Consider the following 14,094-nt stretch of genomic DNA (forward strand, 5'->3'; position numbering starts at 1 on the left):
TAAACAGCATCGCTATCTGCCCTAGACACGTCAAGCGCCTTCGTGTCTTCTGATTTCGTGTCCTGAGTTGCAGGCAGCTTGCCTAGCAGCCTGGACCTGTCACAGAGCCTCTCCTTTTCTGGTCTCTAATCACTAGACAGTGGCCAGAGTGGCAAACCCAAGTAAGGAATGTGCTGCCTCTAAAATCCAAGAGGGCAATTAGGTACTGGTCTCCTTGTTGGTTCTAGGAGGGGCAGGTGCAGCAAATTGCCCTTCCCCCTAAAGGTTATAGACACATGGTAGAAGACCCCTAAACTTTCGTTGGATTTATTTCCCACCATCTGATACACAAATGTCTTTCCAGAAAGTCTACAGCAGCTGCTCCTTCTCCCTGGCCTGCTAGGGCCGTGCGTCATCAATGTATGAATGAGCATGTTAGTTGCTCTCTTCCTCCTTGTGACCAAACACATGATGAGAAGCAGCTGAAGGGAAGAAGTGTTTATTCTCGCCCATGGTGGAGAAGGCAAGTGGGGGACCAGTTCCTCCTCCTGGCCCTGGCAGCAGGCAGGTGATGCTCACATCCCTTTGGATCAGGACACAGAGAAGGGAATGGCCCTCTTCTGGCTTTCTCCTTTCCCCGTTCTAGGTGGACCCAGCCCGTGGCATGATGCTGCTCATGTACAGGGAAGGTCTTCTTGCTCTCAGTTTAATCCTCTCTAGAAAAACCCTCACAGACGAATGCAAAGTGGTGTCTCATGAATGCCCAGGTGCTTCTCAATGCAATGTAGTTGACAATTGAGATTAACCCTCACCATCTTCCCATGGAAGGGAAAGGCACTCATAGTCCCTGTAAACTAAATTATGACACGAGGCTGGAGAGTTGACACACTCCTGCCAGGGACAGCTAAAGAGTAGCACAAACTTTGCCAGTTGGAAGGAAGCTGCTTCTGGGGGCCTGATGGACTGGGAGAGAGGAAAAAACTATTTGCCTGATTGATAACTGTGTAACAGGCTGAGGGGATATGTTAATTTGCTTAAAAAATGAAATGACTGGATTTAGCAGTTGCAATAAGAGTCGCCATTTGGTGACTCTTACGATCATCCGTTATCATCTTCCTAGTGGACCAGACAGGCTGCCGAATAGAAGCATGCTGGGAATCACCACTGCATCCTTCACAACACCAGGAACCTCTGCAGCCTCTCCAGGAATGCAGTAATGCTCTTTCTTTAATCACTTTATTGTAATGAACTCACAAATAGAAATAACACACAGCTTGTTCAAGGAAGCCACTTACACTCTCTATGCATCGCAGGGAACATCTATACAGTTAGAATGGCCATCCTGAAGCCACAGAGCTCTGCTTAGGGTTTTACACTTTCATCAATTAATTATTTTTTATTCACTTCTCCACCATGAAAACAGAAATACAAACTCTGACAGGATTGAAATTAGAAGAGAAATCGCCTTGTCTCCTCTTCCGTGCCTTTTGCTTGCGTTCCATCTTTCCTCATCACTTAACGTTGCTCTCGTCACTTCTTAAATTTTATGCTATACCCGCACTTACCCCTGTCACATATGAACATTATAAGCTAGGACCCACAGTAATCCCTGGAACTCACTATGTAGACCAGGCTGTCCTCGATCTCACAGAGATCCACTGGCCTCTGCCTCCCGAGTGCTGGGATAAAACGTGTTTGCTACCATGCCTGGCTTTTGCTTGTTTTTTGAAACAAGGATTTAAAAAAAGTATTTTCTTATTTTTATTTTATGTGTATGAGTGTATTGCTTGCATGTAGGTAGGTGTATCTGTGTTGTGCAATGCACGCAGAGGTCAGAAGAGGGTGTCAGATTCCCTGGACCTGGAGGAACAGATGGTTTTTAGGCACCATGTGGGTTCTCGGAATCAAACCTGGGTCCTTTTCAAGAGCAGACAGTGCTCTTAGCTGCTGAGCCATCTCTCCAGTCCTGGAACAGGGATTTTCTATGTAGCCCTGGCCAGCTGGGTATTTAGCCCAGGATGGCTCAAACTCATAGCAATCCTCCTACCACATCCTCCCAAGTGTTGGGATTATAGATGTGTACTGCTGTTGTGGGAAAGATCCGGGAGTACACTGGCAGTGTACAGGAAGCAGGTAGTTTCCTTAGGCTGCAGCCTGGTCCAGTGGGCTCAAGCCTCCAAATCTGGACCCGAAAGGAAAGTAATGTACATCTTTTATACCTTGGGCACTGGATTACAGCGAGAAATTTACATACTGATTGGCTATCAGTACAGTCTTAAACTAGAGAAATTATATAAATTCAGAAAAGAAAAATATGCTAAAAAACACTCCCAACTGAAAATCATTGCAGAAGTCTTTGTCTAAAAAATGCAGAATTGAGGACATTTTGTTAGGACACAAATGGTTCTAGCTGTGTTAGTAATCTAACCCCAAACTTTCCAGATGAACTTTGCTGATGAAGACAGAGAGAGAACAAGGTCTAAAATCCATATCTTCCTTGAATATTCCAGCAGGCTCTACATCACTACCATACCTGCTTAAATAAATACATATATTTCTTTGATTAAAACAGTCCTACAAATACTGCTGACCATGACACTTCTCCTCCACCCAGTTATGCTGAGGAGTGAACATTTCTGACAGCAATTTCCACAGATCTGTAAGGTGTTTCCCCCTCACTTGCTCTTCATCTTAACACAGTCATTATGTAATTGCAGAGTCTCATTTTCCTATGTGTTCTCTAGGTGCCGAGTCCAAGCAGTACAAGAAAAGGAGAAGCCTTTGCTCTCTAGAACGTGAACTCTAGAGGACAGACATAAAGTATAGACAGTTAAATACACCAGGCATAGTGACTCGTTCCTGTAATCCCAGAACTCAGGAGGTACAAACAGGAAAATCCAGAATTCCAGGACAGCCTAGAGCTACTGAATGAGACCTTATCTCAAAACCAAAAGCATGTAGTGCAAATATATATTGTATATATACAGATCTAATTAGATAAGGTGTCATCACGTGATGCTATCACTGGAAAGCCATGAGCAAGCACCTACTCACTCCAGATCGGGAACTAACAACAGACCAAAGTGAGGGTACCACCAAAGGCCACCTTGGCGAACCAGTGAGTTTTGCTGGGATTACTTACAGGTGAGAGGTTACTCACAGGAAGAGAAATGACTCAAGGACAGCTGCGTCACCAAAAGCTCATGTCAGCATGTGCCACAACTCCCAAAAGCTTGAAACTCAGGTCAACAGTAGACAGCTCAATAGGTCAGGGGATGTCTCATCCCAGCAGTTCCCAGCAGCTCCGCAGGCATCTTGCAGGCAGCTCAGCTTGTCTGTGAGTGTCCCCCCACAGTCCTTCCCCATATGTACACTTGTAGGGAAGGTAGAGCCTAGTGAATCTGGTCAGTTCAGGGACTTCCTGAAGCTTTTGAGTTGTTTTTTACTTCCACAGTTTAATGAGGTTCTTTGAAGATGGACTGTTCCACTTCCCCTCAGAAGTCCTGTGTCTTAAGGAGCTTCCTTCCAAGATGGAATGCTTTAGTCTTCCAGGAAATTGCTACCCAGCCAGTGTACATGTACATATAATTAGATATCTAATTGGATATGTGATTAGATCTGTGTATGTGTAGATGGGTATCTAAATGAGACAGTGCTAAGGTCTAAAGGGAAAAATAAAAATGGGCTGCCAAGACATAGAATACATGATGCTATGGTACATAAGGTTGCCGTGTGGGGTTCATGCCTTTAATCCTAGCCAGATTTCTCTGAGTCTGAGACCAGCCTGGTCTACACAGTGAGTTCCAGGCCAGTCAGTGCTATACAATGAGACTCTGTCTTTAAACAAACAAACAACCCCCCCACAAAAACAACAACAAAAAAGCAAAAACAAAATTTAATGTAAGACCACTATGGAAGTTTTCTCTAAACAATGACATTTAAGCAGAAATGTCATCTAAAAGAAATAAGAGAGGCTAGAGAAATGACTCAGTGGTTAAGAGCACTTGCTGTTATTGTAGAGGACCATATTTCAGGTCCCAGTACTATGCCAAGCAGCTTACAACCACCTGTAACTCCAGCTCCTTGGGGATCCATATCCTCTGGCCTCTGTGGGTACCTGTATTCACATGCACATGCACAAACACATTTTTAAAACAAAAGAAAATAAATGAGAGTCAGGTGTGGTGGTGCATGCCTTTAATCTCAACACTTGGAAGGCAGAAGCAGTCATATCTCTGAGTTCAAGGCCAGTCTGGTCTACATATATAGCCAGTTCCAGAACAGCCAGGGTAGCATAAAACTTGTCTTAAAAAAAGAAAGAAAGAAAGAAAGAAAGAAAGAAAGAAAGAAAGAAAGAAAGAAAGAAAAGAGAACATCTTGCATATTTGAAGTAAAAGAGAGGGTGTGGCGTGGCCCTGAAGCACAGCAGGGAAGCAAGGGAGGAAAGAGGTTGTTGGGTATTTTTCAACATACAAAATTTTTTTAAAACTGAGGTTTGATTACATGCCTGTAATCCCAACACTCAGGACGGTGAGGCAGGAGGAGCCCCACTTTGTGGACAGCAGCCAGATATGTTCACCCTGAGGCTGGCAGGCTGCATGGGTTCCAGGACAACTATGAATCTGGCTCAACACATTTGTGGCTCACAGCAGTAGCCTGTGGTGTCAAAAGGTTGGACCCCCCCCCCCCCCCCCACTAGGCCAGACTGGGCTATGTAATTGGACCCCGTCTCAAAAACAAAGTAGTTTTTAGGGGCTGGAGAGATGGCTCAGCAGTAAAGAGCACTGGCTGCTCTTGTAGAGGACTAAGTTCCATTCCCAGCACCCACATGGTGGCTCACAGCTGTCTGTAGCTCTAGTTCCAGGGAATCCAATGCATCCTCTGAGGGCAGTACATACAGGTGGTGCACTTACATAAATGCAGGCAAAACACTCATGTGCATAAAATGAAAGCAAATCTTAAAAAAACAAAAACAAAAACAAAGAAACCAAAACACCAAAATAGTTTGTAAAAAGCTGACACTTCACATGACAGTGACAGAATGATGCCCAAGGGGACCATATTAAATGACCAGAGGAACAAAGCCTGTCTTCTGGTATTGTGAACGGGGGTTTATACCATGTGACTTGGGAAGGGGATAGGCCCTAATGGGGAGCCTACAGCTTTTGATTTGCTGATGGACATAATGTACCTGTCAAATTGCCTGCTAAATAACTGTTTATACCATAGATTAGTGCTGCTGTTTGCCTCGCTCAGAGAAGTATCTTTCTCCAGTGGGCAATAGTTACTGCAGAGGCTCTTTACTGTCAGAGGGCTGAGAATGTGACTGTTGGATGCCCAGGCATAGAGGTCACACCTGTATCACTTCCTCCAGGGCTCAGGGAACATGGAGGAAGAGGGACAGACAGAACAGGAGCTGAGACTGCTTGCACAGGATCCAGCCATCAGCATTGGATCACAGAGGAGGGAGAGGCTCCGGAGGCCCACCCCTCCCTGAGAATCTGTAGCCAGTTAACCATTCTCTACAGAGGTGGAGCCACGGCAAAAGCGCCCATGCTCCTGTAAATAACCTTTCAGCCATGCTCCTGTAAGAACCCTAAGGAAACTCATTGAGTCACACACACAAAGACTTCAAAGTAGGAGGGGAGGGGGCAGGGGGAGGGGGACAAGAGAGGGTGATGTGGTAAATATGACAATACATTATATACATGTATTAAATTGTCATGAAACCCCTTATTATGTATAACTAACAGGTACTGATAAAAGTCTTCATTTTGTGTGTGTGTGAATTTCTGACCAATTTGGTTGGTCCTGGTTTTTCCATGGTCCGATTTGAGAATCCGATGATAATTCTTTTTTCACCAACTTCTATGGAGTTATTCAAAACAGAAAACAAAGCAGGGTGAGCCATGTGTAACCCCAGCACTCAGGAGACTGGGGCAGAAGGATTGCCATGAGTTTGAGGCCAGCCTGGGCTGCAGAGAGACATTGTCTCAAATTAAACAAAACATACCCCCCCATAAAATAGTAATGTAGTTTTCTTTTTTTAATTTTAATTTTTATTTTATGTGTATGTGTGTATTGCCTACATGTATGTAGTGTACTGGTGTTGGGTAATGCCCACAAAGGTAAGATGGCAGTGGATCTCCTGGAACTGGAGTTACATACTGTTGTTAGCTGGCATGTGGGAGCTGGGAACCCAACCTGGGTCCGCTGCAAGAGCAGCCAATGCCCTTAACTGCTGAGCCATCTCTCCAGCCCCAGTACTGTAGTTTTCTGATTATTTTTTATCAAGATATTTATATACACGGATTCATCCACTTTAAACGTACAGTATGATGAATTTGACAATTGTGTTAGTCACTTATTGTTACTGTAACAGATTAGCAACACCTTAATGAATTCTATACCTTAAAAGGGGGACTATTTGGGGGAAAAAAGGGACCAGTTGGAGTGATGGGAAAAGAGGGTCATGCTGTATCATATATAATAAACATGTATGTATATATTCACTAATGAAAATAAGTGGGGAGAACATTGTGTTACAGTTGTGTGAAGGTCAGGAGCCTAAAGTGGCTCTAGATGTGCTAAAAAGATCAAGGAGTTGAATCTGTGTTCTCTCTGGAAACTGGGAAAACTCACTTTTGCCAGCTTGAGAAGGCAACACATACTCCTCATCTATGGGTCCTGTCCTCTTTACACAAGTGCTTTCTTCACTCTGATCTTTGCTGTGTTGGCACATCTCTGACTCTAATCCTCTCTCTTCCATCTTTTGTTGCTTTGGGTTTTGAGACAAGATGTCATTAGCCCAGGCTGGCCTTGAACTCACTGTGTAGCTGAGGATGACCCTCACTCCCGATCCTTCTGCCTATACCTCCCAAGTCCTGGGATTACACGGGTGTGTACCTCGCCTGGCTGCCTTCCTTGACTTTTGCAGTCCATGGTCCGCCGTCCTCTCCACTCCTGCCCTGATATCATCAATCTGTTTTATGCTAGTGAAGTGTTTTTCTCTACAATTTCATGTAAATGAAATCATGCAGATTGTACACTTGTATTCCTGGCTTCTGCTTACTTAGCATATGGTGGTGCTAATCTCTGTACAGAGATTCACTTTTAGTTTTTAAATTTTTATGCTGGAAAGGAGCAGTGCTGGATATCAAGCCTGGAGCCTTGCATATAACACATAAGCACTCTACCTCTGACGTATACCTCCAGCCCCCAGAGATGAAAGACCCATGAACAAATATTTGTTCATTCGTTTGCTTGTTGGTAGCCCAGACAGGCTTTAAACTCACAATCCTCCTGCCTCAGCTTCCCAAGCACTGGGATTACAGGCAAGCATCATCATGCCCAGTTCAGAAACACATTTTAAGTTCCTGCCTTTTTGATATCCTCCAGATATATCTAGTATTGGCCCTTCTTGACCCTGTCCTACCTCCTTGTGCCTCTCAATGGTCACCCATCCCCAGACCATGATCCAAGATTTCTCTGTGTACCATGGCAAACAGTCCCCTTTTTCTGTGACACTCCTTTCTTTGCCTGCATTTCATCATCTATGGTGGCCACTTGTTTGTGCATCAGGTCATGGTGGGAGCTCTGTCCCCAACAGCCTGACTCAGATGCATTCCATGACCACCTAACTCATGCTTTGCGTCTCTCACCTGCTCAGTGACATGAGCTATAAACTCCTTGGGAGAGAGAAAGATTTTGTATATAATATATATATATATATAATAAATCCTAATATATATTAAGATTTATTTTATTTTTACTTTGTGTGTGGGGGGCACGTGTGCATACACAGTTTTCTGGGCGCCTACAGAAGCCAGAAGAGGATGTCAGAGGAGCTGAGTTACAGGTGGTTGTGAGTTGCCTAATGTGGTTGCTGGGAACTGAACTCTCTACAGCCAGGGGTCTTACTGTGTTACCTAGGCTGGCCTCTAGCTTTAGGGCTCTTGAGTTCAAGAGATTCTCCTGCATGAGTTTCCAAACTACCTGAAACTGTGCCTGGTTTTACTATAACATTGTTTTGGGTTTGGGGGGGTTGGGGGGGTACAAGTATGTGCCACCACAACTAATTTTTTGTTTGCTTGCTTTGGGGTTTTGAGAGAGGATTTCATTCTAGGCTGACCTAGAATTTTCTGTATAGTCCTTCTGTCTTAGCCTTCTGAGTCTGGGACTATGGGTGGGAACCACCACACCAGACTTCCTTTCAAGACATTTGTTAGGTTTGAAGCTATGGTATGGGGGAATCCTGCTGTTAGGGTTGTAGTTCTCCATGTCCCGATAGCCCTGAGGGGCTCGGCGCCAAATGGAAGGACTCCCCTTTTCATCAGGGGGCCTCCTGCTCTCTTCTTGGCTCACCTGGAAAGTGCCACCAAGCACAGATGCCTGACCTTATCTAAAAACATGACCTTTGGCATAGTTACCTGGAGTAAAAACTACCCCCAGGTTTTTTCTATATGATAATCAGGCATTGCCTGATAGTCTGGAAGATAGGAGCCCACTGCCACATGTAAATAAAGCATACTATGAGCACCTATCAACTGAGGCTTTTGCTACTGCCTCCACACTATAAATTCTCTAGTTCTCCCACTGAATAAACGAAGCTGTTTCACTGTGTCTGGAGCTGTATCACTGCTGTTTCACTGCGCCTGGGACCAGTCTCCCCCGAAGGGCTGTCTTCTGTCAGTGCTCACTGGCCGTCCTCACCCCGTTCGTCGCTTCTGCCCTCCCTGCCCTAGTGGGCCGGTGGCCAACGACCCGCGAAGAGAGGGAGAGACCCCCCTGCACTATGGGAAATTGAAGATCCTCCCCTGCCCCCCTCCCCCAAACAATGAAACAAACTCAACCAAAACAACACATCCTCAGAATTTTCTGCATGGTTTTTTCTTCTTGTTACTGTAATAAAATACTTTGCAAAACCAAAAAACCTTAAGGAAGAAAGGGTTCATTTTGGCTAACAGTTTGCCGGTACAGTCCCACGGTGGGGGAGGTGTGGTTGCAGGAGTTCGGGGTGACGTTGTCGCCACAGTTGGGAAGCAGAGAGCGACGAATGGAAGGGTGCTAACTCACTTTCTCCTTTTCGTTTGGTCAGGGCCCAAGGAATAATTAATGTTGGTCTGTCCGCCTCGACTAATCAGCTCTAAAGAATCCCTCACAAGTGTGCCCAGATGCTTTTCTCCTCAGTAATTCTAAATCCTGTCAAGTTGACCATCAGTATTAATTATCACAGAGACAGAACTGTAGTCCTCAAGGTTGAGAAGATGGGTGTCTAACAGAAAGGAAGAATGGGGGGGGGGCGGAGTTCCAGGTCAGCTGGGGCTACAGGAAGACCCTGTCTCAAAAAGACCCCCCCCCACCAAAAAGACAAATGGGAGCAAGCCAGTCAACATCATTCCTCCATGGTTTCTGCCTCAGTTCCTGCTTGGGAGCCTGCCTTGACTTCCCTCAGTGGTGACCTATGACCTGGAAGTGATGGGCCAAGCATGCTGCTCCTTCACTTTTAGTCACGGAAGTAGAAGGATAGTAGCCATTTTAAAGACATGATAGATTATTCTGTGACATCCACGAACCACCTCACCTCCTCATATTTCCAGAAGGGATTGATCTCACAGAAAACAGCAAGGCTCTAACTAATATTTTGCTGAGAAGAATGTGCTTCAAAAACACAAATATGTCTTACATCCAAGAGCTACTGGCTTCTTTGTGGTGGACTGTCTAAGAGAATTTATATGCAGAAGACATCGTTTTAGAAGACCACCTGTCAGAATTTCTATGTCAATTGGAATGGAACAATGCATAATCAACTAGTGCTTCTCCAAGAAAAAGAAGCAGATTTTATTGGATATTTTTAAAGGTGTCTGCAAAGTTTATGACATGTGGGTGTATTGTTGTATAATCCTCAAATTAAAAAAAAAAGTTTTCTTGTTTGTTTATTTGTTTTGTTTTTTTTGAGACAGAGTTTTCTATTCAGTCCTAGCTGGTCTGGAACTTGCTATGTAGATCAGACTGGCAGAAATCTGTCTGTCTCTGCCTCTAGAATGCTGGGATTAAAAGCTTGTGACACCACACCCCATTCAAATAAATGCTTTAATCTAGCCCCACCCCCAACATCCCCTCCAAAAAAGAAAAGAAAAAAAAATGAAAAAAATGGAAAGTTATGTAGAATTTAATAATTTAGAATATTAACAGTGGTAGAAAATAGTTCAAGTAGTGCTCAGAGGAAAAGCTGATGTCTTAAAATTCCTTGTAACATATTACAAGGAAAACACAAATTAAAACTGCTTTGAGATTCCATCTCACCCCTGTCAGGTTGACTATCATCAAGAAAACAAAAGACAATAAATGCTGGTGAGGATATGGGAACCATCTCCACGGTGGGGGTGTAAACTTGTAAACTGGTTCAGCAGCTAAGGTCACTATGGAGGTTCCTCAAAAGGCTAAAAATGGAACATCAGCTAACCACTCCTGGCAAATACCGCTGTATCTCATCTACATTTATTTCTTCTCTACCCACAATAGCTAAGAAATGGAACCAGCCTGGATGTCCATCAAGAGGTGGATAAGGAAAATGTGGGATGGAATTTTACTCAGGCACAAAGAAAAGTGGAATCATGGTATCTGCAGGAAAATCGATGCAACTGGAGATTGTTAAGTTGAACAAAATAAGCCACACTCAGAAAGACAAATGGTGCATGTTTTCTATGTGGGCCCCAGATTCAAATCTCTCTCTCTCTCTCCCTCCCTGCCTCTCTGTCTCTGTCTCTCTGTGTCTCTCTTTGTCTCTCTTTGTCTCTCTCTGTCTCTCTCTGTCTCTGTCTCTTTGTCTCTCTCTGTCCCTTTCTCTCTCTGTCTCTCTGTCTGTCTCTCTGTCTCTCTGTCTCTGTCTCTCTGTCTCTCTCTGTCTCTGTCTCTGTCTCTCTCTCTGTGTTTGTGTGTGATGAAATTAGAAAGGGAACTTTGAGAAGAGAGGAAGAGATCTTAAGGCGAGAAGAGACAGCAATGAATCCTTGTGAAATGAACCCAGGAGAGGGAGGGGCAACAAGGGGCGGGGGCCTTGGGGGAGTGGGAAGCAGGCGAATAAGAACAAAATGTAAAGATGTATATCTGAAACTGTCGTAATGAAGATCATTAATTTCTACACCAACTTTAAAATACAATTTAAAAGCCATGTGTACTGGTACTTGGCATTAGTGAGGTGGACAGGGGCATCTCTGTGAGTTCTAGGCCAGCCTGGTCTACATAATGAGTTCCTGGGGGTAAGCTTGAGCTACAAGGGGACCCTGTCTTGTATAAAGTCACAAAGCTAAAAGAGGCATTTCAGTGAAATGTCCCCGTGTGTGCAGAGTTGGAGGCGGTATGCAGCCACTGGTGCTTGTGTGAGGATACTACTTGTAAAAATCAAGGGCACACTTATTCGGGCTTTTCACTCTGTAATTTCTATCTCAGTAGATAGAACAACTGGATGGAAAAGAGATCTTTGGACGACAAACTAGAAATTGTCATCAGAAATTGCCATGGGATCTAGATAATTTAGTCTCAGTGCAGCAGGAAGTTTTGAATTACCAGACCCTCGGATCTCCTCCTTAGGAGCAATGTCTGGATGTTTTCTGCATTTCTTTCTTCCTCCCTATCAACATAGTAGGAAGCTTCGGGTTCGGTACCCCTTTAACTAACTTTTCAATTTCTTTTTAATTTTTTTCTCTTTATCTTGTTGGTACAGTTTTTTTTTTTTAAGTGGCAAAAGTTGTATTTTCAGTAAATTCAACAAATGGTTTCTTTATACTTTCTGAAATGGAACACCCAAGGTAGAAGCTGAATATAAGAAATACATATGTGCGCACACACGTGTATATACATATACAAAAATACAGTACATGGAGACTGTGTCAAAGGAGGCAGTGAAATGGAGAGGAAAAACACACTCGCTAACAGGCCGAAATAGCTCAGTTGGGAGAGCGTTAGACTGAAGATCTAAAGGTCCCTGGTTCGATCCCGGGTTTCGGCAGTTGCTTTTCCTTTCAACTCACCTCATTGAGTTTGGCGCTCAACCCCTTGACCCCCTTGTGTGATAAGAGACGACATAAATGAACTGTTATCGGGGGAAAAGGCTTTTGGAAAATTCGCTCGTCTGAACACTCAAGTTTTTCCAAAGCTTCCTGTAATTCCCCGAGAAACGTTAAGAAAAAGAAAGCACGTTGCCTTATTTGTGTCAGTCTTTTTGTGAGACAGAATCTCCCTGTAGCCCCAGCTGTCCTGGAACTCGCTATGTAGACCAGGTTGGCCTCCACCTCACAGAGATCTGCCTACCGAGTGCAGGGACTAAAGGTGTGCGCCCCCATGCCTGGCCCCCAAAATAAAATAATTCACGGAGGGCAGAGTGGGTCAGGGTAGAGCAGCCAACGTTGCTAGGGTTCATCCCCAGCACCGCTGCAAACGCCTCACACCACCGCGGCCACCGTGGCTGCGGGCAGCCCCTCTCCCAGGCTAGACCCTGGACAGCCCTTCTTCGACCCCACCCGCCTCTGAGGAACTGCTTGGAGCCGCCCTGAAAGCAAACGGGTCGTCGATACCAAGTTATTAAGGAGACGTTTGCGATTTGCAGCCCAGGCTCCCGTGGTCCTACTGTCGCCACGAAACCGGCTGTCATCCATCTTTTAGAAATGAAATTCTCAGTCGGGACCGGACACTGACATGGCTCAGACGCTCTCATGGAAGCCTCTGGGATGAGTCTTAAAAGGTCCTATTGACTTGAATTTTGGACAGACACAGAAACTCTCATTACCCTGTGGACTTCATTAAAACCCATATTGCGCATCTGGCCGGTTAGCTCAGTTGGTTAGAGCGTGGTGCTAATAACGCCAAGGTCGCGGGTTCGATCCCCGTACGGGCCAGTAGTTGCACTTTTGGTCCTCGCATCCAGACTATCTGTGACCCAGATTCTCCACCGCTTAGAATCCAGTTCAAACTTTACCAATTTACTACTTTCACATTGCTGTCTCTTCAGTGGAGACTTGAGCCGGGTGTTCGCGTTGGAAGCTGAGGCAGGGGTATCATCCCGTTTGAGGGTTCTGCCTCTAAACAGATTACTCAGAAGCTTTAGCAGTTTATCGATGAAGTCACGTGGAAACTTCACGGCGTGTTTTAGAGAAGGAGGTAATAGGGAAAGGCACGAAATGCACATAATTTTTAGCGAAACTCCAGGAAACATATTTAGATACTTCAAATGAGTCTCAGCACAGAGAGGGGAGGAGGAGCAACTGAATTGCTAAGAGAGAGGCAATAGGGCATCCCAAGACTTAGCAGTTTATCGATGAAGTCACGTGGAAACTTCACGGCGTGTTTTAGAGAAGGAGGTAATAGGGAAAGGCACGAAATGCACATAATTTTTAGCGAAACTCCAGGAAACATATTTAGATACTTCAAATGAGTCTCAGCACAGAGAGGGGAGGAGGAGCAACTGAATTGCTAAGAGAGAGGCAATAGGGCATCCCAAGACTTGGACGTTTGCGCCGCCCCTCTTCCCAGATAAACAAACTCCGGCCGCTGCAGGAGATGCTGCCCGCGGCTCCCCAGAGGAACTGGAGGCCGGCTGGGCTGAGCGCGGTCTGCAGTCTTGTGGGGTCCTTTGGATAACCGAGGAGGCCCAGGGAGTGAGCCTGCCGGTCAGGGACCGAGAGAATCCGCCGGTTCCACCTGGAGCTCTCCAGGCTCCCCGGGCTCCCCAGCTTCCCACCCCGTAGGTGTCACATGCACAGCGAGGCTACCGGGTCACTTCGCTTAGTTGCTTAGTTACGTCATTGCTGTCTACAGGGGTCTATACGGCGGAGCCCTCCATAAAAGCACCCCAATCCCCCGGCGGAGCAGTGTAGACCAGGCTGGGCCGCGCTCCCCGCCAGCTCCTTCAGCCGGTCCGCAGCCTAGCTGACCTGGCCCTCAGGAGGCCGCTTGGTGGCGTCAGCTTTCCGCTCTCTGGCGATTCCAAGCTGCTCTGTGAGGTAGAGGGGTTAGAAAGTCATTTGCAGATTAAGACGAAAAAATCCTCCCCATTTAACACTAACAACCCCCCCTCCCCACGCCCCCCACGCTTCCAGCCTCCCTCTCCACTCGTCC

The 14,094-nt window shown here is 45.5% G+C and overlaps 2 non-coding genes across 2 annotated transcripts; both read left to right on the plus strand.

Annotated features, from left to right (window-relative positions):
• Nucleotides 1-11,916: 11,916 nt before the first annotated feature.
• On the plus strand, nucleotides 11,917-11,989 carry Trnaf-gaa. Its single transcript has one exon. It is a non-coding gene; the product is annotated as a tRNA-Phe (tRNA).
• An 812-nt stretch (nucleotides 11,990-12,801) lies between these two features.
• On the plus strand, nucleotides 12,802-12,875 carry Trnai-aau. The gene has a single exon. It is a non-coding gene; the product is annotated as a tRNA-Ile (tRNA).
• The last annotated feature ends 1,219 nt before the right edge of the window (nucleotides 12,876-14,094 follow it).

The sequence above is a fragment of the Nannospalax galili genome, unplaced genomic scaffold (assembly GCF_000622305.1).
Source record: "Nannospalax galili isolate Female #2095 unplaced genomic scaffold, S.galili_v1.0 scaffold952, whole genome shotgun sequence".
Classification (NCBI taxonomy): Eukaryota; Metazoa; Chordata; class Mammalia; order Rodentia; family Spalacidae; genus Nannospalax; species Nannospalax galili.